Source organism: Notechis scutatus, chromosome 3, assembly GCF_049901735.1.
Source record: "Notechis scutatus isolate UNSWTSFEM ecotype Mainland chromosome 3, rNotScu1.2, whole genome shotgun sequence".
NCBI classification, from domain to species: domain Eukaryota; kingdom Metazoa; phylum Chordata; class Lepidosauria; order Squamata; family Elapidae; genus Notechis; species Notechis scutatus.
The window spans coordinates 45,928,780-45,955,125 of NC_142011.1; the positions used below are offsets into that span (position 1 = coordinate 45,928,780).

General features: G+C 39.1%; 1 protein-coding gene across 1 annotated transcript in view; it reads left to right on the forward strand.

Moving 5' to 3' along the window:
* Positions 1–5,039: 5,039 nt before the first annotated feature.
* Positions 5,040–26,346, forward strand: part of BLACAT1 (BLACAT1 overlapping LEMD1 locus) — a 56,258-nt gene continuing 34,951 nt past the window's right edge. The window contains exon 1 of the mRNA XM_087959673.1: positions 5,040–5,310. The gene's annotated coding sequence lies outside the window, so the exon portion shown is untranslated. The remainder of the gene's footprint in view (positions 5,311–26,346) is intronic.

The window sequence follows — 26,346 nt, forward strand, 5'->3', positions numbered from 1 at the left end:
ACTACGTCCATAGCTGTAAAAGCTTGGAACTCTGGATGGGGTTGGGATAAGTTTGAGGAAGGCTCGTCTACAGAATGAGAAGTAATACCCATAGCAATGCTGTTTTAATTTCTCTTAAATCAATGTAGGGATTGAAAGAACTGAACCAAGGGGGTAGCAGTTCTGTAGCCAACATAATGTAGAAGAGACAAAACATCCTGAAATTAGATTTCAGGAGCTGTAATTAAATTAATATTTAGGCTAGCCATAGGAGGTTTGCACATTCCTAATAGCAGTTCTACTGCAGAAGTCTCATTAGGAAATCCACAATTATTTTTGGAAAGAAAAGGAAGAGCCGAAAGATTCCCTCTCTTTCCTGACTGAGAGACATTGCCCTAACATCATGTTATGCAGGTAAGTGGATGAATGTTTTTGAAGTCAGGTCCTGGTGTTCCGGTGCCATAATATGTGTGTTGTAACCATATTTACTTATGTATGTATTTAATGGATTTATATCATCCCTTGTGTTCTCTTTAAAGGTTGAGAAAGACCTAGATAAATTTTGATTTATCTACTGCTGATCCTTGATATAAAGTGAAGTGGCATTTTATTCATGTGATAAATCACATTAATATGAAAAAAGAGTTCTAAAAGGAAGGAAACATAATATGTTCCCAGAATGCAGCCACTATATGAAGGTTTTCTTAGGAGCCTATTTTTTGTACCACAAGCAGGATGTTCCCATAACTGCGATGGTCAATTTAATGCAGAGTCCTGAAATCAGATGGTTGGACATTTCTCCAAAGTAAACTTGCTTCAGCTAGAGTGCTCTATATTCATCGATTGCTTCCAATCTGATTGCTCATTCTGAATTTTCACAGTATTTCCATCTAAATGATGAATTTAAATTTACATCACGTATGCTTGTGAATGATGCTTTTGAAAATACCATCATGTTGTAAGTGTTGCTTTGAAGTTCACAGAGATGGCGGGTTTTTTGGCTCATTAGTCTTTACAGCATTTGTGAATCTCTAATCTGGCATACTTGAATAGTTAATCCTTGCATGTAGAATTGGGAACATGAAGGATGCTTTCGGATAGGTAAGCTTCTAGTGCTACCAATCAAAAGACATTGTGCAGTATTCCATCTTTGCTTCTTTAACTAGTTTTTTTTGTAGCACAGAAAGAATAAAGATGGAAAAAACTGGGGGGAGGGGGAACCAAACCATTCAAAGGTCAGACGTGACCTCTGATCTTCTCATAAAATTTTGTGAATGTAAGTCTGGTGGCCCAGCTATTGATGGGAACTTTATGGCTGAAGAACAGGTCAAAGTGCTTCAAACAATTAAACAAATTAAATACTTAGGATGCAGGATGTTTTAGTGTGTTTGATTAAATTCAGGTTCTATTTAGTACTTGCGTTGTGAACTAATTATTCAGCTCTACCCTTACCCTAATTATACTTACTAATAAGTCTAACTAAGCAGACAGGTGTAGGTGCATACACAATGATACCTTTTGGTGTATACCAAGAAATATATAACAAAAGGAAAGTTAGTTGCAGGGCACCTAATAGAAAACATAAAATATGTCAATTGGGATAAAAGTACAAATAACATCCCTTTTTTTGCTAATCATGCATTATGTTGGTACCTGTAATTCAGATCACAATGCATTATAACACAATCTTTTTCTTTCAATTTGTGGACGTGGAGAAATTTGGGGGGGAAGACTTCTCTAGTAACAAATATGATAAATTACAAGCAACCAGTTGTATTTCCTTGCTCCCAACAATCTGGGTCCTCATTTTACTGACCTCGGAAGGATGGAAGGCTGTATCAACCTTAAGCTGAGGGGGGGGGGGGAGGAAAAGAGAGAAAGAGAGGGGGGACAGAGAGAGGGAGGGAGAGAGAGGGGGAAACCCAGAAAAAAATTGTAAAGTAGCCTGCTCCAGAATTGCAATAGAGTTATGTTAATCACTGGGTGAGTGAAGAGAAATGTAATAAGAACTAGAAACATGCCACTGCTAAAAAGCTATACTGTACGTATGTCATGAATGTAAATCCAGCTAGAATGATCCAAAGGATGCTTTGGACCATGATGTTAATGAAGAACAAGAGAAAGGAACTATGCATAGACATTTATTCCAACAATGATCATCCTCTCATATATCTCTGGCAAGCTCACAAGCAAAACTTCAGAGCAACCATCATGCCTTATTCTTCTTCTTGTAGCTTATCTAGGCACCAAGAATCCATAGAGCCATAATGGCAGAGGGTTGTTGGTTTTTTTTTTTTTTTGTATCTCTTGGCTGTCATTTAGTGGTTGTCTGGATTGTTACAGGTAGATCTGGTGCCCTTGAGCAATATCAAACTTCCTAGTATTAACTGAAGAAATCTGGATTTCCTAGAATGATATTGTCCTGAATTTTACAAAGCAATAATGCTTCTGGAACATCTGGCAATATAAAACCATTGATTTTGTAACATCTCATCTTTGAGTGGGCTTATTTTTTATTTGTAATGGAACATTGTTACATTAGTTCCTTTCCAAGGGGTGCTAAAACTCTCCTCATTCCCTATAAACTGAGTACTGTCACAATATAACTTTATGGTGAGTTCCATTAGCATTAAATCTATGAAAAATACAACATACATTGACAATAGGTAGTGACAGAAATGTTTCCTTACAATTTCTATTTGATTTTCTAGCTAATTAGCATAGTTAAGCAGTAATTTTGTGTTCACTTGTGTGGGAGCAAGCCTCAGTGAGACATAGTTTTGAATAATTCTATGTGTATGAAAAATATGGATGTGAATGGAATGTTTTGACCCTTTTCACTTGTGGACTTAATCATGCAGACCTGACAACTTTTCTCCAAACTCGTAGCCCATGAAGTAGGTGTAACAACGGTGCTTGGCTCCTACTCTGTAAAAGCTAGCCAACAAAAAAAGCCTCCATTAAAACCAGGGGTGGGATTCAACTTTTTAAACAACCGGTTCTGTGGGCGTGGCTAAGTTGGTGGGCGTGGCTTGCTGATCATGTGACTGGGTGGGGGTGGCCAACTTGGCATCACTCACATCAAGGGGTGCTTCTCCTCGCCTGGCCTCTCATGACAATGGGGATGTTGCAACAGTCGTAAGTGTGAAAAATGGTCATAAGTCACTTTTTTCAGTGCCATTGTAACTTTGAATGGTCACCAGTTTTAGACCAAAACTCAAAAAGGGTATATAAACTCACCTTTGAATGTCAATCTTTCTAGCTAGCCAAGAAGCCTTGCTGAATGTCACTCATCTTGGTTCCTTGTCATTAAAAGCTTCTTTCTGGCAGCTCGGCTTCATTATTCAATTATTTCTTCAAAGTGCTAACTCCAACAGGGGAGTATTTCCTCCCAACAGCAGTGTAAAAAGCTTAAAATAATCCTTCCCCTTTAAGAAAGCACCAGCAAAGAAAAAAAACTCCTTTGGAGACAGTAAGTCTAGGCATACTACGAAGAATGCAAGAAGGGTGAAAAAAAACACCAAAAGGAGGTTTCTTCCAACAACCGGTTCTCTGAACTGCTTAGAAAGTTAACAACTGGTTCTAGTGAATAGGTGAGAACCTGTAGAATCCAACCCCTAATTAAAACCAATGCAAGCCTTTCCCTCCTCCCTCAAACATAGGGAATGGATTTTGCAGTAACCTTCCCCCTGGAGTAGGGTGGGAATGGAGATTTTACAGTATCCTTCCCCTGCCATGCCCACCAAGCCATGCCAAACCCACCAAGCCACACCCACAGAACCAGTAGGAGTGAGTAGTAGGAGTGAGCCAGGGGTAGGATTCAACCGGCATTACTATCAGTTCGGTATTTGCGTTTTGCTGCACATGCGTGTACTACACCATTAGCTGAGGCATCGGGACAGCTGATAAGCACTCTGCGTGGGTGCGCAGCATTTCAAAAAGCACTTTTCCCCTGCTTTTTTAACTTCAGCTGTGCCGCGCAAAGCAGCTGAAGTTGAAAAAGCAGGAAATAAAGGTCAGGTAAGAGCCCAGGTGGGCATGTGGGCCAAACAGCAGCCGACATAGAACCAGTTCTGTGTCTGCTGCTCTTCAGAGCTACCGGTTCTATAGAGCTGGACAGAACCGGTAGCATCCCAACCCTGGAGTGAGCATCCTTTTAGAGGAAGGAATTAAAATAGCAAAATGTTTCTTAGTGCCAATTTATTTCACTGGAAAAATGTAAATTGGGCACTGGGATTTGCTCACAAAGGTGACTCTGTCACAATGTTAATGTTTCTAAAATGGAACCCTGAAAAAGATCCTAAATAGGATTCCTTTTTAAATTCATATCTAAAATATTTTTTAAAAAAAATAAATAAGAAGACCAAGTGTTGCATAAAGCTTCCACATATAAGCAGGCTTCCAATGCCTTTTAAACAGCAGCCTATAAATGTAATTGTTATCTCAGAAAAAGCCCTCACAGGGACAATGCAAAAGCATAAAAATACAGAGGGAGGGACTCTGATGAACAATGGATGGCTAAATATATACAGGAATTGCCTGGCTTTGAGAGACAGAATTATTATTTGTGATGTCTTTGCTTCGAATCCAAAAATGGAGAATGGTAACATAAAAATACTCTTAAAACAATATTTCCTCTTTTAAAACCTGGTCTCAGTTAGAGAGACAGACACCCAAAGAATACAGCCTATTCACCAGAGGAGGAGAGACTGCAAATTAATTTGAAGCTTTTTTTTTTTTCCACTTTAGAATTAATTAGGTTCTTAATTGAGGCTTCTCACTGGGTAATAATGCCCAAATCTCTGAGCCTGCCTAAGCAGAAGGTAACAGTGTGGGCCTGTGTGGTGAATGTAAAAACCTCATCATCATAACACCATTGATGCAGAAGTCTTTGCTGGGCCAATGAGAAGAGAGCAACGGATGGGGAATAATTTATTCCGTAACCTCACTTTCAGGTTGCAAAGCTCTCCTCCATTGCTTATGTAGTAGGGGGAGGCCTCTTCTTATACACCCATCCTGCCACTACCCTCCTCCTTTCTTTCTCTCTCTCTCTCTCTCTTTTTCTTCCACACACACACACACACACACACACTACACAATTCTCTCACAATTAGGAATATATCTATTCAGCACTGCTATTATTTGCAGCCTTTCTGTCCCCCCCGGTCCTCTTTCTTTGCTTGTAAGCTATTTCCTGTGTGAAGCTGGGCTCTTTTGCACTCAGCCGTTTGTTTAGTTGCTTTTGTGTTAATTGCTGTCCAAAAACCCAGATCTGCTGAAGTCTTGAAATTAAAGCACCAGGGAAGAAGTCATATAAAGGAGGAGGAAAAAGTAAGACAGCATTCTTCTTATTCTTTGTTTAAAGTCTTGGAGGATGAATGAGAGCGTGAGTGGCATTTTTTTTATGCAGATCTGTGAGGGTGCAATGTGGATATGTGTTACATACCTATCCTCTTTTGTTTGTACATGTGTATACATTCCTCTTTATTCCCCTTTTCAGTAATTAATCAAATGTTTATTGGCAGGTGACATCTACAGACCTCTGTATGTTAGAAATGCTGTGTTTCTTTAGGCTTGGCAAGCAATGTTTTCATATAAGTAGATCCCCATAGCCAATGCTTTGATAGCAAGGTGAGATTTATTGTCAAAGAAAAGTCATGTAAGTGCCTGTGATGACAAAATAGCTGCATATGGATAGCATTTTAAACACACCCCTATGTACAGGATAGAGACAGCAGCAAAAAGAGGTACATTTGCACACTCAATTCTACTTCATTTTTACCCTTTAGACTTTATTTAGATTTGATTTAATTATAAGATAGCAGTTTATTGATATATGGAAATATTTGTGTATAATGAGATCTTTTTCTGTCTCCCGTGATATGTTACTATTGTTCATTGTGATCTGCATCCTAAATAGGAGTTTATTAGATATGTCAATAGAGGTGTACATATGAATGGACTGCTGAAATTAACACAAGCCCTTTGTTTGAATAAACTTTCAATTGCTTTTGCACTCTTCCCATATCTTTATGTGTGTGTGTGTGTGTGTAGATGTGTGTGTGTGTTGTTGATACATATCTTACTGTTCTTCTACTGCATAATAATGTTACATGATTTTATACTCATTTCTTAGAAGTTCTTAAGAAATCAATGCGTTTACTTCAGACTGAGGTGTGACTATGGAAGCAGTCCAACCAGACTTAAGTCCTCAGTTATTGTCAACTGCCATCTGTGTGTATCAGTATGAGCCTTTGTGTTTTCTAATGCCATATGCTGTATGCAACACACAAGTGATACTTATGGCTGTCTATATATTTGTGATCAGATAAAAAGTTCCTTAATCTGGTGCAGTCAAGTACTTCTCCTTGACTGCCGACAAGAGAAAAACACACTGTTCATGATTAAATCTCTTCTCAGGATTGTGAACAGCAGGATAAAGGTGGTAGGTGCTTTGTTTTTATTTTTTAAAAATGAGTATTGCTGGATTTGCAGTCAATGGGTCAGACGGAGTGATGGCTAGCTCCCAATTTGACACTGTTGCATTGTGACTTTTGTTAGAACAAACTGTAATCTTAAAGAAAGTTGTTTTGACAAAACCTAATTAGCAGAGATTTCTTGGAAATGTTAGTCATTTTTCAAAAGGGTAAAAACCATGATTTATATCATTTGCTTAGTGCCATGTCTCTAAGAATTGTATATAAGCATACACCCTAGTGTTTCCAATAATTGAACAGAGTCATCAGTCTGGGACAAAGAGAACAGATGAAAGAGTTTCATTAAGTCCCAGTGTTAAGGAAAAAGACACAATGAGATGAATAATACTTTTTCTCTTCCACAGGGAAGGTCTCAAAAAGAAACAATGAGAGAAGGGAGAGAGAAAATAAGATAGAGAATCCATAGTCATAATGACATCTCCATAGTGCAGCTGTTAAGGACTTGGGGAACACAATTCCAAATTTGGAAATACATTACTATTAATTTGAATGATTGGGAGTAAAAAAAAAGATATACTAAGATACTGTCTTTTGCTTTAATTTAAGTTCATGTTGCCAAAACCTTCTACAACATTCCCATTAAGGATATGGCATTCTAGTTTATAGTCTTGCCCCTGTTATCTGTTCTGGAACTAAGGTGGAGAAACCCCACCCCGTCTCCTCTGCAGTGTATGTCACCATGTAAAAACTTAGTTGGGGAGATCCTAACATCTTGATGAATATAATATCACTATACCAGAAAGAAGTCTGCACTTCCTTTGTTTCTGCCTTAATTTTTTTTCAATAAAGAAAAGCTTTTGGTTGCTATAAAGTGAAGATAGTTTTGGTGGATCTGGATGAGGGGAATTTTATTACTCCATGAGAATATTTTCTTTCTGGTCATTGCTGGGGTAAAAAGTATCTAATGTGATTTTCTCACCACATCCAACTTATGATACAAATGACCTTAAATGATTTGTTCTTATGCTCTGAAACTAAGGTTAGCTGCATAGATCAGCAGAATGAGCCTAACCATAATATGGAATCAAATGTTCAGAGATGAAAAGGTAGCTTTGCTGATGCCAAGATTGTCTCATTGGTACAAATGCGAAACAGAAAATGATCTTCGATGCTTCTTTTCTAAAGCTACTTTCTGTTGAGCAATCATTTCAGATCCTTTGGGATTCACTTCCCATAATCCCCTGGCCAGTTATGAAAGTTGAGAGTTAAGTCCAATTCATCTGCAGCACACCAGATTAAGAAAGGCTGGTTTAGAACAAAGAAGTTTTTTTGATAATCAGCCAGCAACACCAAATGAGTCTAAAATTAGCGTGTTCAAAATATTTCCTGTTTTTATCACGAAGAAATATATGTTTAAAGTAGTTTCTGCACCATATTATAATAATCTTTCTTACTGGTACTAAGGTATAGATGAAGTCTCTGAACATGTTCTATGTAAGGGCAAATTAGCCTGACTCATCCAGACAGCTACTGAAGTAAATAAGCAATAGCATAGTTGCCTGCAGCAATTTTACTGAAGACAGTGTATTAGAGAAGTAGAATCCCCCACTCTGTAATGGAAGGTCTTTGGTTTTAGGGGCTTTATTATAAAACTGAATCCTGAAGAAGAAGAAGAAGAAGAAGAAGAAGAAGAAGGAGGAGGAGGAGGAGGAGGAGGAGGAGGAGGAGGAGGAGGAGGAGGAGGAGGAGGAGGAGGAGGAGGAGGAGGAAGAAGAAGAAGAAGAAGAAGAAGAAGAAGGAGGAGGAGGAGGAGGAGGAGGAGGAGGAGGAGGAGGAGGAGGAGGAGGAGGAGTATTAGGAAATTTCAATCATTTCAGCAAATGTAATTACATTTCCTTAATGACTTGTGAAACTTTAACACAGCATATAACCTTATTAAAAGCAATCCAGTGGATAATAACTCTAGTTTTTGTATCTCTCTCTCTCTCTCTTTTGGTGTGACAGGGAGGATAGCACTTCTTTTTATCTAATGAAGTACAGCACAATTCTCATCCTCCCCTGGTTGTAAAATGAGAGAACATAAGGCAACTCTGTTGTAAGAGGTTAGAAAGGCAAAATACAGTCTTGATTTTCCACTCAGTCCACTCCTCAGTGAAACAAGTGCCCACTTGTTACCTTTCTGTTGCATACAGTCCAGAGATATTCTCTTAAGAGCCACCTTCTGTACTTGCAACATTGATTGCATTCTATTTTCTCTATCAGGAGATACAGTGATTGTTTCAAATGTATCATTTGTTATTGTGATTGTCATGTGCAATGCCTCATAACCATCAATCTATTCTTGTCTACAAGGTGAATCATGATGACCAGCCCAGTTCTCCTCATTGGCCCAATCTACACATTCATATTTGTGATAAGCGAAGTTCCTTTACTCTGTGATCCTATAACGTTGTAGATTGCAGACACAATGCTTATTGTGGTTCATAACAAGAAGCAGCAAGAAGAATGGCCATGTGCCTTATTTTATAGATAGCAACAACTGTATTTGAAAGCACCCATTTGAGATCTGGCTTAAATAACAAAAGACCCCTTGGAAGGGGAGGGAGGGTTGAAGTTACTTATCAACAGCTAGTAGCTAACAGCTGATTGAATAAAAACACAAGTTGTACTAGATCATAATTTTATCCTCAGTACATATATTTATATAAATCTGCATCAATAGATAGAAATTAAGATAAGTAAATATTAGCAAATATTAGCATACATTAGCATTTATTTTTAGCTTGCAATCAGAATTTAAAACAGGGACAGGAATTGCCTAAAGATAGAAGAGTCTATTTAAGAGATGAAAGGATGCAAAACCAACTACTAATCACATACTAATGAATTTGATTTGAGGTTTGCATAATCTATGGACCAGATATTTTTATTTGTAAATGATTGATTTACATGTATACTGATAGTTTCTGCACTGAAGACAAATTCCTTGTGTGTCTAATCACACTTGGCCAAATAAACTTAACTTCTCTTCTCTTCTCTTCTCTTCTCTTCTCTTCTCTTCTCTTCTCTTCTCTTCTCTAGTGTAATTTGGAAACCTAGTTGCAGAATCATCTCCTGAAGCAAACTAAATTAATAACTGAACTTTTTGAACTCCTGGGCCATTTATGTAGCACCTTAGATCAAACAAGTGATATGTTAGGACACTCCTTTATCTACAGACTAGTTTCTTCTGCACTTTTGAGGTTCTTAGATATAAAAATGGTTAAAAAAATTCATGTTGAGCTGGAACTCCTGCTGATTACATAGGCATGGCCCTGTTTTTTCTTGGAAAAATTAGAGAATAGATTTGCCAAAATTTTCTACTACATTCCCCCCCCCCTCCCCCAGTTTTTCCAGTAAAAATTTCCTGGTTTTTTCTGGTGATTTTCTATCCAAATATTAATGAAGACTTAGCTTTTGAAAGATCAGCCAAGGATGGGCATTTTCAGGAAAAGAAAAGGGGAGCAATGTGATGATGCAATTAACATCAGTTAAAGAATCCTCATCACTTGTGTTATGATGCCATGATAAACACAACCTCCTTGTGTCTTTTTATGGATGTCCATGAAGCCAACGTCTCTGTTCCCATTGGAGTTGAGCATCTTTTAGATACATTCTCAGTTTATATTCTCAATCCACTAGCTTGATTGTGTGAATTGTTCTCTAATCTATCTCCTATATCTTTCTGAGCACTTAATAGATGTACCTAGGCTTCTGCTACTCATGGCTTTTATCCTTTTTTTTTTTTTTTACATGACTACTATCTCTATAAATATTTCCCATCTATTGGGGCAATAGGGGTTGATGGTAGGTAAAAGTTTTTCTTTTTTTCCTCTACCCCCAGGCACACATAGCTTCTCTGCTTCTTAGGGGAATTGCTACTTTAAACAGCAGTAATTGAAAAGGACAGGGAAGCTAAGGAGCCCAGTAAATGTTGAAATGGAGCAAAATGGAACCAATCTAATGTCATTGGGTCTTTCATTCCAGAAGCTGCCTTGACTAATTATTCTCTAACTAGTGTCAACAAAATGCCAGCAAGCAGATGGAATACTCAGGGAATTTCATAGGAGATTCTACTATTTCCCCCTCTCCTTTTCTTGCCTTTAATTTCTTTTCCTTCTTCCCAAAAATTCATTTTAAAGGATGAATAGTCTTGCTGTAGAGAGCATTTATTGATATGGATATGATGGTGATGGAAGTTCATATATTTCCCTGTTTAGATGAGTTTTGCTTTAGAGCTGGGAGAATTTTCCTTTGACTTACTCAATGTAGTTTTGAAATAATTCTAGATGGACCAATACTTTCTAATATTCACGGTCCATTCTACTGTGAGCATCAAGCCAAATCTAAAAACACAAAGGAGTTTTCAGAAGCTTGGCATTCAGATAAATCAGCCATCAATAGATACATAAAGATAAACCATATTTACACACCATTCAAAAGAGACAATAGAAAGCTAAGAAAGAATCAAGAAGACCAGAACACTTCCTTTTCAGCAACCAGAAATCAGATTAGCTGGGATTAGAAGAACTATTAAGCAATAAACAATATTCTAATCAAGGAACTACCAAGAAGAAAACCAAACCTCCACCCAAACTGGAAGGGCTACTGTGTATAAACAGGGAGCAAACTGCACCCTCACTTACTCTGATGATGTTACCTAGTTGGGTTATGAAATATTAGCAAGCAAATAACCAAAGTCAGAAAACACCAAAGATTCTACAGTTCAATCCTGAGTTATATATATTTTCTTCTATTGGAACTATCTACTTAAATTGATTAAATTCTGATGCAAGGTCTTCTTTGCAACAAACAGCCTACCTTTCCAACATGCAGTATGAATGAATTGAAGCACCTCCAAAGACATCGGCAACAGTTGGTCTTCATAACTTACTGATATTAAGAATTTAAGCATGGTACACATACAACAATGTAGCAATATTTCCAACTTTTGTACTTAATAGATATTAAGTTAATTGTATTGTTTCAACCAATTATTTTATTACAGATATATCCAGACAATGTAAAAATAGTAGTGCAATAGCTGGCCTCTTTTTACATTTTTGACATGTCTAAATTTTTTGTTAGACTCAGGAGGAATCTTCCCCTCTTCCTTTTGCAGGAATTGGATTAGCACCACAATAATTGTTCATGAAAGCATTCCTTGTAACTGGGGGTAGGAGAAATGTGAAAACATTTGATCAAATAAATTCAGCTACCTGGCAGAGGTAAGGGAAAAACTCTCCTATAGACTAAGAGAAAGTTGCCATTCTTTAATTTGTGTATTACTCAACACAATGGACGAAGAAGCAGAATAGTTAGTTCTTCTTCTAGCCTTGCAGATAAATGTAAATGTTAATAGGCTATTTCCTAGTTCTGCTTGTTTGTTTCTTGCCAGCTAAAATACTTACCCTAAGCAGACTAGTAAAAATATTTTCTATCAGGAAGAAGAATCACAAGAGTTGGAGAGCACTTTTGAGACCATCCAGTCCTGCTTAACTCTTAATTGAGTATGGGTGGGCCAAACTGTTCTTTGCCAATGTCTTGCATTTCCACACTAAATATAACCAGAGGGGTTTTTCTTTTGACTCTAGTATGAAAAGTCAGCAAGCTGGAGGAAAGAGAGTAATCTGTTTTCCCATGTCGTTTGTGCTTACTCACTTGCATGGAATCTGATGTGCGCTGAATTTATGGTTGCCTTTTAATCAGGAAAATATAGAGTTGATGTAACGTGTAGCCAAGCATCCTGTTCCTTGCTATTTATGGCTATATGACTTTATACACTGTCCATTTTTGAAAAGAGAATGGTCCAAGCTGTCCTATCAACCTCTGGATCTCAACACTGATACTGAGAGAATGAAAAACTGTATGTTTCCAACTTCTTTCATTATTTTTATAGTAATATTCTGGATAGTCTACTGGATGGTCTACTGGAGAATGCAAAGGGCAATTAACCTGAGAGAAAAAAAATAACAATGCAAGATTTAGAAGAAGTCAATGAAAGATAAATAAGAGCAAAGGTCAGAATAGTCAAACAATGGCCCTTCTAGTAGGACCATATATGGCTGAAAAATGTAGACAAATATGGCTGAGAAATGTAGACAAAGTGAAAGTGTCATTCTGACCAAGAGGAAGAGAAAGTAGTCTACTTCAAATTATGAATTTCGAGACAGTTGCTAAGGGTATCATGGGATGCAAGTAGAACCAATCAATGAATCTTGCTTCCTCCTTGAGGCATTTCTAGGCAAGCAAAAGCTCACATTTTTAGATATGTGATAGAGTAGAAAAAAATGTTTAGCTTTGACAAAATTGTGGAAATAGAAGGGGAAGACAATGGATAAGATCAAAGACAATAACATAAATATAGTAAAGGCAAAAGAGGCAGCCACCTTGCAACCTCCAAAGTAGTGGTGGGATTCAATTTTTTTTTACTACTAGTTCTGGGGGAGTGGCTTGTTTGGTGGGCATGGCTTGGTGGTCATGTGACTGGGTGGGTGTGGCCAACCTGGCAAGGTGGTGTGGCACCTTGTTGCGAGTGATGTCAAGTTGGCCACACCCACTCAGTCACATGACCGATGCTGCAGAGACACGGTGATTTCCTACGTATCTTCCCCCCCTCCTCCACCCTTGGGCTGACCAAAAAAAAAAAAAGCCAAACTAAAGATCGTGACTGCTTGCCCAGTCTGCCTGCTGAATGGGTTTTGTTTTGGGGTGGTTTTTATTTTGTTTTTTGCCAGAAGCCCCTTGGAGATAAATTTGTACCACCAAATCTTACTGTACCTCATTGTTGCAGTGCTGCCTGTTGCTGCTGTGGGTGCTACTACGGCCGTCTGGCTGCCCAGGGAAAGAACCACACCGGCTCAGGGAGACTGTGAGGAGCAAGAGGGGAAGCCAAGGCGCTTGCCCCATAGCAGCCAACTTCACTGTCTCTTGCTCTGGTTAGGTGCTCCTGGCGTGCACAAGGAGTGTGAAGGGAGGCAGACACCATACAGATGTGTTTTAAAAGCCCAAGACTTCTCGTGTATTTGGCTTCTGACACCGAAAGAGGTGCCAGAAGGCTCTTTCGGTGTGAGAAGCCTCCTGCAATCTGGCTGTTTCTCTCCTCTTCCTTGGTCATACAGAACAAACAGGCAGCCACCAGGTTGTGGGAGGCTTCCTGCGCCAAAAGAGGTAGCTGGAGGAGGCTTCTCGCACCGAAAAAGGGGCAGCTGGAGGAGACTTCTTGTGCTGAAAAAGAGGTGGCTGGAGGCGGCTCTTTTTTGGTGTGAGAAGCCTCCTCCAGCTGCCTCTTCCAGCACGAGAAGCCTCCTCCAGCTGCCCCTTTTTTGGTGTGAGAACCCTGTAGCTGCTGCTCCACTTCTCCAAAGGGCCAGCGCATGTTGTACTTTTTTCGGTGGGGCTGGAGAACATGTGGCAGTTGCAGGCTTCTTGCAGCAAAAATTACTGATCTCCAGCTTCACTCTGCTTCTTCAACAGTCCAGCGCTGCCCTGTTGTATGCGCCGGCTGCTCAGACTTGCCAGGCCCTGCATATAGAACAGGGCATGCTTTTTTCGGTGGGACTGGACTCCAGCCCCACCAAAAAAAGCATACAGCATCTGCAGGCATCTCAAGACAAAGGGGGCGAGAAGCCCCAGGACATTTGCCACCCACCTGTTGGCTGGCCAGGGCAGGGCAGGCCAGGCTGGAAGAGGCGCATCCACCAGGAGAAGGAAGAAAGCAAGCTCCAGGAGGGCGGGCAGGTGGGAAGATGTCCCAGGGCTGCTGCACATGTGCACTGCATGGGTAGCGGCTGCACATGCAGTGCGCATGTGCAGCAGTCCCAGGTCATTTGCCTGAGCTGCGCCAGGGCCGCCATATGTTGGGTAGAGCTAGGAGAGCAACCAGGGCAAGTGAGCAAGCGACCAGGCAACCGGGTCAGGGTCGGTGGTCACCACTGGTTTGGCAACTCATGCCAAATCACCACTACTGGTTCTCCCTAACCAGTGCACACCAGCTGAATACCACCTCTGCTCCAAAGACAGGAGTATCCCCAGTGCCACTTGCTTTTTTATAAGACCTTATTGTATGGGTTAGGTCTGCCATATATGAATCCAAAAATTGTGATGATTATTGAAGAGCAGCAAATAACTAATGTGTTTTGCATTTCTTTGCTGCCATATCTATTGGAGTTTTGTAGGCCAGCAATGGAACTTCAATAGGAGACACAGACAAGAAGTGGCATGGAAGGAGGCAGGAAGTGAGCAAGGGTAGAGTTACCTTCTACCATCTTGTGTGCTGGTCTTCTTCAGCCATTGATCACTTAGCAGTAAAAAAGATGGTCATAAAGAGATACAGAGATATTTATTTATAGCATCTAGTGATGGTCTGTAGTTTTCAACCCAGCTCTGGCATGCCATAAAAGGCTGTTCTGCACTACAGCAACCATATTTAGAGAACATAAGTGGATGATGTTGCTTTCAACTGGGGTCCAAGTCATTGTGGAGGCAGTCTGTCATTATATTTGTCTGTTTCACTTCTAAAGCAGTGTCTTCCTGATGCTTCTGGCACCATCAGCAGCATTTCACCTAGGTGTTATTGGACATCTGAGGTTGCTACAAGTCACAGGCTAATGATTTTCAGAGGCATTTGAGATCTCCCATGAAACCAAAGAGCCATTTTTCCCTCTTCATTTGCCAACCCTTCTAATGGACTCTTGAGCTACAGACCTTACAAGAATGATAGAAGGAGGTTGCATGTCATTATGTACATATATATGCAATGGCATTTATCTGCTCAGGCCCAACAGAAATGTTCTATGGGATCAGAGAACTGTTGAGGGAAGAGAAGTGGGGGGAGGGGGAAGTGACTCCCACCTCCTGAGTTAAAGCTCCTTAACCAACCTAGGAGAGAAGGCATAACAATATCTCATCAGCAGTTTTTGACATATGACCAGTGATCTTCCCAAAAAATGAATGGATATTTCACAAGAAGAGTTCTCAACTCCTCTACTCATTGTAGAATACTTTATGCAGACTTGAAATTCTAGACCTAGTTCTCAACTCCTGTACTCATTGTAGAATACTTTATTCAGACTTGAAATTCTAGACCTAGAAAAACTAGAACTACGCCACCTTCAGTGCAATCTAAGTATAGTATATAAAATCATACATTGCAATGTCCTACCTGTCAATGAATACTTCAGCTTCAACTATAACAATACAAGAGCACACAATAGATACAAACTCAAGGTTAACTGCACCAAACTTGATTGCAGGAAATACGATTTCAGCAACAGAGTGGTCAATGTCTGGAATACTCTACCTGACTCTGTGGTTTCTTCCCCAAACTCCAAAAACTTCAACCTTAGATTGTCTACTATTGACCTCACTCCTTTCCTAAGAGGTCTATAGGGAGAGTGCATAAGCACACCAGTGTGCCTACCGTCCCTGTCCTATTGTTTCTTTTTATTTTTCTTATATGTATCCATTTCATGTATCCATAACTATGTTTATACTTATACCTATTATCTTGTAAGCAATTGACAAATAAATAAATAAAAATAAATAAATAAATATATAAATAAATAAGATTAGTTGGGTGCTACTGTGCCTAAATCTATAGGGTTACCCTTACAGGAGGAAAGAATGGAGTAGCTGGCCTTCAGTTGTCACTTCTCTGATTCAATGATATAATCTTCCCCATGATCAAACTGCCATTCCCCGTGGAATAGGTAGTGCAGGACCAATTTGATGGCGTGGGGATGTTTTTCACACATGTGCCATGATCCTCTGCACACATGTAAAATAGTAGCCCCTCCTAAATTGGTCCTACATGAGGGTAGGATGGAATGACAGCATTTCCTTGGTGGGGGGTCACCATGAATTGAACCTAACCTAATGGCAATTAACTAATTTTCTTACCCTGTATGGCATGCATGCATGGTTTTTTTTTCCAGCCAATGATTTTATCTTTAGTACAATTGTGTGAGTCAGTTTAGGCTGACTCACTTTGTCAAAGTTTATCCAGAATGGTTCTACAACAAAAAATCAGGACTCTGATAGCACCTTTTCAGACTTATACATTTTATTAAAGACATAAATTTTCATCAGCTTGGGTTTCCTCAGTCATAGTTGATTAATCAAGGATTCTTATGAAGTGGATATGTAGTCCTTTACTAGAAATGAAGTATATAGACATCTAGAACATTCGTAGGATAGACTGACAATGGAATTTCTGCAGATCAAGTCAATTAATTTGTTTCAATATCTTACTGCTTTTTCTGTCTTTTTCCTCTATGTTTATTTCTTAATATATTCCCTTATTAACAGCCATAATATAATACCAATTCTAAAGTGTTTATATTGTCTGAGTTGCAGACTGTCCCCATTCCTGGAAAAGCTCTCACGTAACAATTGGTCTAGATCAGGGGTCCCCAACCGCCGGTCCGCGGACCCGTACCGGGCCGCGGAACAAGCCTTACCGGGCCGCTGGTTGCTGGGCGCCGCCATCTTTTTGGTAAAAAAGCAATTTTTCGTCAAAAAGATGGCGGCGCCAGCGCTTGGTGAGCTTTTCCGGTAGAAAGCCATTTCTACCGAAAAAGCTCACCAGAAGCTGGCGCGCCATTTTTGACGAAAAATCACTTCCGGTGATGTCACCGGAAGTGATTTTTCGTCAAAAAAAGATGGCGGCGCCCAGCTGACGCCGGAACCGGGCCGCGGCGTCGAAAAGGTTGGGGATCCCTGGTCTAGATAATTAGATTACCAAATACTGTATATGTAGACACATTTGAATATATTTTAGAAAAGTCTAGTTAAGGAGTTTCCCTCTACTCAGGGATTTGGGCTATGTAGAAACTGCTACTGCACACCACAGAAAAGAATAGAGATACAAAGATTTTCTTCATCTTTACAAAAAGATGTGAATTTGAGGGGCATGGCAAGATTGTACTGACATAAGGGTGAGATTAACCTCAATGACTTCTGCTTCTTATTCTTGCATTCAGTGAATTAAGAATTATTTTGTTTGAAAAGAGCTACAATTTTGTATCTCTCTCTCTTATTTTTATGTGACCTAAAGGTGGAGAAGAAATATGGTGTACATTCCTTAGAGGACATGAATAAGAAATCTAGAAAAATTCTGTAAGTGAAAATTTTGCATCCAGTGTTATGATGAGAGACTATTTTTTTCCCTTGCTTTTACCCATGTGACCCTGAAAAATCACTAGACATTGCCTGAAAAATTCTCATTAGTTTATCAGGCACTCTGGAGTTTACAAAAATTATTCTTTATCAATATGATGTAAGAATGAAGGCCGGATTGACCTCCCCACCACAGCTGAAATAAAAAGCTCCCAAGGTCTGAAATAATGTATTGTCTCTTCCTAAAATTACTCCTGCTTAGGTATAAAAAAGAGGTCTCTCATTTTTTTAATCTTTCTGAATGATAGGTGTATATGCATGTGCATTTCTATACATTAGGAAAAGTTATCCAATTTATTCCTTGTGCGTCAAAGATAAAGATGCCCTCAAGTCAGTCTCATTTCTTGATAATTCCATCCATGAAAATATCTTGGCAGGGTTTGCTACTGTTTCCTTCTGAAAATGTTTTTTCCACACTTACGTGCAATTATGTGCAGTATAACAGCTGTACAGAGGCGAGTGGTATAGTTGCTGAGATGTGTTTATTGTTTGTTTAGAGCTGCTTTGACTCAGTTTCTCCAGTGAGCTCTTATCCCACTACCCATCTGAGCTTCAACAGAATGAGATGATGTGGTCCTTTAGATCAGGGGACTCCAACCTTGGCAACTTTAAGCAAGCTGGCTGAGGAATTCTAGGTGTTGAAGTCCACAAGTCTTAAAGTTGACAAGGTTAGAGTCTCCTGCTTTAGATCATCTACCAGGGATGTGAAACTAGTGGCCCACGGGCCGGATGCGTCATGCACAGGTCACTCCCACCCCAGCTCCATGAAGGGAAAAAATGTTGTGAAACATCACGTGACAGCAATGTGATGCCACGAGTTTGCCACCCGTGATCTACCCTAACTTCATGTATCAATCTTTCTGACTGGAAATTTGGAGAACTGTAGTCCTAAAACAACAGGTTGGCTGGTTTAAATGAAAGCCCAAAATCTGGACACTTGCTTGAAATTCACATCCTAATTTCAATGGTCTCAAAAAAATCAATCCAATTGAAGATAAAACAAGTTGACAGGCTTTAACAGTTAATGTATTGATGCTTCACGGTTAGCAATAGCAACCCTGCCCCAGAGAAAAGGCAGTAGGCATAGGGAGCCTTTAATCTTGGAGGGAAACAGCATGGTGTAAGGAATGAAGTGTCAACCCTTGTAGATTACTAAATCACAGAATCTACTAAATAAATTAATATAGTTAGCCTGAGAAAGTTCATATTTCCACACCAAAAGACTGAATTATCCTGGACCAGCTTTAATCTAATCCATTTATCACTATTCATATAGATAAAGAGTGGGAATAAAGATAAAAAGTGGGATTAAAGATAAAAAGGCCACCTCAGAACCTTTAGAAAAAAAGTGAGAGATAACAGTTGTGCAAAATAAATAGCATTTCTCTCCTCAGAGGCAACTTTGGGACTAATAGCAATAGCACTTAGACTTATATACCTCTTCATAGTGCTTTTACAACCTTCCCTAAGCGGTTTTACAGAGTCAGCATATTTACCCCAACAATCTGGCTCCTCATTTTACTGACTTCAGAAGGATGGAAGGCTGATCAACCTTGAGCCTGGTGAGATTCAAACTGCCAAATTGCAGGCAGACGGCAGTCAGCAAAAGTAGCCTGTAGTACTGCACTCTAACCACTGTGCCACCACAGCTCTTTGTGGATAACCACCTCCTTTTTTCCACATCTCAGATAGGTACTATGTTGCAAGTCACTCCTGATAATGCTAGCATCATGTATATTGTTTCTGTGAATGGCACAGCCAGTGTTTCTATTTGGTGACAATTGCTCTACTCTTAGAACATCTGCTCTTAGATGACCCACTAGTTGATTGCAGAGAGCACTAATCAAAAGGGGGGTTCTTTTGTTGAACAAATATTGTACGAGGCAGCCTTCTGACTTCCTACTCCTCTCTATTTTGGAGGAGCCGAAAATCTTTAATAGCTTACTGTTGTCATTCTGGGCATTTGAATCCATTACTCATCAGAGCTCTTTTGTGCCGTTCCTGCAGATCTAGGTGAATTCCCCAAAGGTATTGCATTTCCTAACTCGCAGCCTAGATTTAATTACAGCCGGTGCTGCAGGAGATGAAATGTCCAAGAGACAAAGCAGTGCTAAAAGACATGGGCATATCCTGATAGGCTGGATCTGTTCCTCCTCCTTCTGCTTTCAGCCAGCAAGAAACAAGACAGTTCACTTTAGGTTTTGAAGTCAAAGATGGCATAGATTGAGCAAAATAAGCTGGATGGGGTGCCAGTTTGGGGGAGACGTGTATCAATAACAAGAAATGTACACTAATACTTTTCATAGCTATATTAATCCCTTGCAAAAGAAAGTTAAAACAAGCAACCAACAAGCTAGGAAGCATTTTGTTGTTGCCTATTGGACAAAATGGGTAGGAATACATATCTAAGCAGTGCTGACCATTTAACTTCAGAGGAAAAAATGGCTTTTGAATACTTTTCCAAGGAAAATAACACTGGGTAAAATTCTGAAGAGTGGGGATTGGGAGTCTCTGGCATTTGTGTTTAGGTAAGAAGAACCAAAAAGTCCTTGAGCAGGTTCCTATTTTCAGAAGCAGAATTCATTGTCTACTTAGCTTTCTATACTTTGGTTAAACCCCAAGGTCCTGTGTGCATGTGAGGGTCAAAAAAGTGAAGATGATGGACACAATGGTGCAATTGAAGTTCGGCCTGTTAGGCAAAACAATCAAAGCTCTGATTCCACCATCTGGCTACCATTTTGACTTTTGGAGTTGACACCTCCATCAAAGGGCATCATAATGGACTTCATGGCCTCTTGGGCTTTTTCAGAGTGATTAGCCAGGAGTATTCAGGTATCAGGACAGCTGTGCCATAAAAACTCCTACATCATTCTCTCTGCCACTTCAAATAACGATGGAAGCTGAAAGATACCACACAAATAAGTGAAATGCAAAGGGATTTCTAAAGCTCACTGTGCATGAGATAGAAAAGCAGTTACCTTTCTTGAAGAGAGAAGGTTTGAAGAAATTGGAATACAGTTTTTGGCACAGGATTGGTGTATATAGACAAGAAAAGGAACAGAGGACAGTAAACATCAGAGTCAGAGAATTGAAATGTGAACTGGAGACTGGAGTTTCACACAAACATAGCTCAGAACCATATTGCATACTGGGACAAAACAGCAATGGGACATTATAGCTGAATCAATGCTTTAGACTGGAGATAAGAGAAATCCATATTTAAATACATGTTAAATGTTAAAGCCATTCCAATATATCCTTCTTTATATTTATTCCATCAACATTTCACTTCATCTTTGCAGCTTTATTTTGGTCTGCTCAGCAAAGTTCTTCTGGGCTAAAATGGGAGTGATGTGGTATTTTCTCCTACACCCCCCTCCATTTTTCATTGCCAAAAACTGACAGCATCAGTTAATATTTTCATAAATATTAAAATACATTATAATAGGGGTTTTTGGGGGGGAATGACAGGACCTAAAGCCCTTGCCTCAGCCACATATGCAATACAGCTCAGTTTATTTGATTGCCTCCACTTTCCAAGGGTGTATTAACTGCACTCACTAATGTTGAATTGTCATGACAGAAGAACAGCTTCATTACAAGGCTTCTATGCTGGAGAGGGGAGGTTTCTGGGAGGTTTCTGTATTTCATACAGCTGGGATGATGAGTCTTTGTTTGGCCACTTGCCTGAACCTGCCCTGTAGCAAATAGTTAAACACTGTGGGGCAAACACATGCCCCCCCATCTTTTATCAAAGGGTGTGATATTGTGGTCCCAAAGCGCTGAAATAGTAACACCTTCAGTGAGTATTCCAAGTTTAGAAACACATCTTTGAGGCATGCCTAATTAAAATTAGAATAAATTAACACAGAGTGGCCCAGGTCCCCAGATGCAATACCTTAGGTGAGATGCATCTAATTTACACTGGGTTGTTTGTGCCCAGTTTAAGATGAATTGAGTCCTCTTTTATCTCAGACTATGAATGATAATTTTGCACTGGTTATCAGGATTCACACGAACTTCCTTTACTTGGTCAACAAATCCCAGGGGATTTGGCATATGTTATTTTGTCTGTTGTTTATACAAGGCTTTTGAAGAGCCAGAGGATTTGGGAGGGAAAATCTCATGGCAAGAGATAAGTCGAGTCCATCTACTCAATCAAAGACCATCAAGTCCAGCATTCTGTCCCTGGAGGTGCTGAAGGCAGACTTGAGAGCAGGGATAGACTTACTGCTTCTGTCCTTGGGGTAATCCATAGCTCTCCTAACACTGGATACCCTTACCAGCACTGCATTACGATGTCTATAACCTTCAGTGAAGAATATTGCAGTGGGTTGATTTGGTGTTACAGTAATAATGAAGAAAATGTGGACAATTGATGTGGCAATACCAGGAGGTAGAGTATAAGACAAAGGATTGGAGATCACAAAATATCAAGATCTGAAAATCAAAATTGAAAGATTAAATCTTAAACCGGCCATGTGGTCTTTGTGGTTATTGGCACACTGGGTATCATGCAAAAAAATCTTGGGTGGCACTTAGAAAATCTGTACATTGACAAAATGTATATCTGTCAGTTGTAAAAGGATGTACTGCTTGGATCTGCACATATACATTATGACATTATGACATCCTTGGTGCTATGAAGACCAACACCCACCAAAGAATTTGTAGTTATTTCTCATTTTTGTATACATAATAATAATACAAATAATGTATTACGTGTATCTGAAATCTAGATATAACTCTTTATGAGCTATTGACATAATATGATTTTTTTGTTTTTGGTGCACATGACTTTGAACTTTTTTGTCGCAAGACATCCTATGTAGCCATAACAGGCAGGCAGCGAGAGAATCTTTGGATCAGTTGTTCCTAACTGATCCTTGGCCAAAGAGGGGATGGCTCTATGCCTTGCATCGGCAAACTCATGGAATCAAATATGCCTGTGACAAAATGTGGAAACAGAATGTGATGGATTTATGAATGCAAAATGAATACAGAGTGAAAACAAAACAATTGTGCAAAGGTATGTTTGAGCAGGAAAACTTTGGATAAAGGGAGCTCTGTATGGATATGGCTCAGATTTGGTTTAACCCTTTAGTCAGTTGAATACCAATTGGACCAGTCACATTTTCTCCTCAGTTATTGCAAGGATAAAACAACAAATTGCATTTTTGTTAAACATAGTAAGTTTGTTTTATAAAAGCAGCCACTTTGTTTTATTGTTGCTATCATTAATGTGTCACCTTTCTAGGTGATTATTTCAGCTATCATAGCATGAACATTCTACAGAAATACCTAACACCTGTTTATTCTCTATCTTCATTAATAAATGGTTTTAAAAGATATATTCTACATAATCTTTATTTCCAGGAATATTCTCTGGACCCCAATGAAACCCAAAATTTCTTAGAAAGTAAATGAGTATCTGCAGCCTGATGTGCCTACCAACCTGGAAAAAGGCAAGGCTAAACAGAGTAGCAGGAAGTATCCTGGGGAAATGAGGCTAGATGCTATGGCAGGAAGCATTCTGATAAATTTCTCTAGTTATTTAACCATTTGGTGACAGCATCCCCAATATATTATTCAAATTGGGGACCCATTTTTTAAAATACATATCTCCCAAGGAGGGTATAGTAATACTTACAGTATATCACAGAAGTGAGTACACTTACTGTATATTTAATGTAAATATATTCAATGACACATTTTGTAGGCTAAGTTTATTTTTATTCATGCTTGGAGATTCAGAGAGATGTCTAGAGTAATCTGTAGTCAATTTCTGGAATAAAATATCAAGGCCAAGTTCTCACTAGATCCACCAATGACCAGGCCCAAAATATTTTGGGCACAAAGTAAACAAATATCTAGCTCCCTGGAGAAGAGAAGAGAATGTTGGGAAAGATGAAAAGAAAGAGAAGAGCATGGCCAATAGAAAGATGGATGGACTCATCATCACTACAGTGGTGATGAGCACATTGTTAGGAAACCTGAAAGACCAGGTTAAGGACATGGAGAAAATCTATGTAGTTATCTATAGTTAATAATGACTTAGTGGCATATAATCAATCAATCAATCAATGTAAGCTTTAAAGTAAAACACACACTTACACACACAGAGAGACAGAGAATAATTCAATGGCAAATCTTTCACATTTTTTGCTAAGAAAGCTACAGTACATGGACAAGTCTACATTGTCATCAGAAGTCAAACTTACTCAAGGGAGATGTTACCTTTTAAACGTTTCTACTAGAGGAAGAGTTGCAACAGTCTGAATAGAGTACAGGCTTTAAACGCAGAACCCCTTTATGTTTCATATTGAGAATCTCCAAGTAGACTAGGAAAGTTTAAAACTTGAAGAATTGCTGCCTGTAAAGTAAATCATGATGATTAGGAAGGGTCGAGGATCTCACTTGGTATAAAGCAGATTTTTGTGTAGACATTTAGCTTACTGAGGCTGATATTTTACACCCACTTTCTCAGCTAGGCTGAATGCCATAGAAATAGAGGCATCCCATGAAGCTAAAAAATCCTAGTTATTGAGCAAGCCTCACAGAACTTTCTAGATTCCCTTGCCTGTCTATATTTTTGGGGAATTTCATGAATTAAATGACAGTTTGGTATAGTGGTTAAGTCACCAGATTGAAAACAGAGGGGCCATGAGTTTTAGTCCTGCCTTAAGCATAAAGCCAACAGGATGACCTTGAGCAAGTCATTCTCTTTCTGTCCTAGGAAGAATGCAATGGAAAACCATTCCAAATGGCCAGGACTTGTCCAAGCACTTGGCAGGATCATTACCGATTCAAAGACACACAAACACAAATGAATTAGACTGTGATTCTGATAATGATGGGAGACTTTAATGCCTTATTAGTGTCTAATTCTGAGATACCAGGAATGGAACCACCTCAGAAGCTATATCCTCCAGTGCAGCAACGTCTCTCCCTACCAGCAGAAAATGGGCTGCTTGCATGGAAGGATTTTTCTGAGGAGAGGAATGTAGAGAGGAATCGGCTTTCATGCTTTCAGGCACTGGAAAACAAGTTACACAGCTAAACAGTAGTTAGAATCAAAATGTTCTTCTGTTGGAATACCAAAAAGATGGTGGCAGAAATAAGAGTGGGAGCCTCTGATTACAGTAAGAACTAAACATAGTTTCACGTTGGTCATATTGCCAAGAGTTACCTTCCCTCATCTGTGATGTTCCACTCCCCCACTCACCCCATGGAAACTGTAACAAGCATCTCATCAGAAAGTCAAGAATGTGTGTAGTCATGGGAAACAATGAGCTCTCAGAGGGGGACAGGGCTAAGCAAAGAATAGCCTGTCTGTCCCATCGGAGGGCCTGCTCTGCCATCTCTCAGCTCCTTGGAGACCAGACATAACTGTGGTATGAAAACACCTGAAAGGGCAGTTAATGACAGTAAAGCTGAGCTGGGGGAAGAGAGTGGCAGCTGTGGACTGAATTAACTAACACCTAGCAAATATTTGGGGTGTCCAAGACGTTATCTTCTCCTCACAGCTCTTGATTTTTAGAAAGTGGAAGTCCACAGTTCCAGCTGTTGCCGAGAAGAATTGCTGGAAGATCTCTGCATTTATGCCATGTCTTTGAGATAAAAGGCATTTTCAAGCCTATAATAATCTGGAAATGTGCCATTCCACTTTCAAAGCTTCCTTTATTATGTCTATGCATTGGTCTTTTAAAGGAGGAGGGGGAAAGGTTATCTGGTAGATATCATTACAAAACAACCTAAAAGCTTCAAAGGCTCCTGATAATTTTTAAAAAAATATTATTTCCCCCCAGGATTCCTATATTGCAATCCCACAAGAACTTCTGATAATTTAAAAATCTGGATATAACCATTTATTTAAAATTAATAAACATCTACCAGCACAAACCCTGGCATCAATATTAGAGTAACTATATAAAATGCTCATTACAATTCATTGAAATTATTTAAAAGCTCTGCAGAAAAACTTTACTTGACAGCTTTCCTAAATGTCAAGAGAGAAAGACCATGTAAATCTTTGGGGGTAAATATTTTTAAAGCAGAAATACTTTAATCTTATAAATGTAAGACCAAATTTTTTTGCAATGTGTAAAACAAGATAAATGATATGCTACATACTTTTCTAAAAGCAAAAATAATTTGGGAATGGGGAATTCCATAAGAAGTAACATATTTGATTCATCCTAATAGCAAAGTACAATCCCAGAATTGAAACAATCAAAATAGTAAATTATATTAAATTATCATAGCAAATTGTAAAATTGCAGAGTAGTCAATTCTCTTGTTTTTTATGTTACTCTTACATTATTGAAACAATTTTACCAAGAGTTGTCAAACAAAAATTGATCTAGCATAATTATAATCTCCTGTGGTGATCCAGCAAGACTTTTGAGTACACTTTGGGGTGGATATTCAGAACATTCATAAGGACTTTTCTACTCCTTTCATTTTATTCACACACATATTAGGAGGAAAGAATGGAAATCACATTTTTTAAAAGAAAGTGCTATAGCTCTTCAGACATGGATTTTATTTTGTTTTTTAAATTGGACAACACACTTTTCCCATCAGGTCCAGTGCCATTTTCTGCCCAATAGTTCTGCTTGAGTTTTGGTGCTGATATTTTCATTAGAGATATACAGGCTCTCTGATTCATCCTGAAAATGAATCAAGCTTTTTAAATGCTGGAGATGAATGC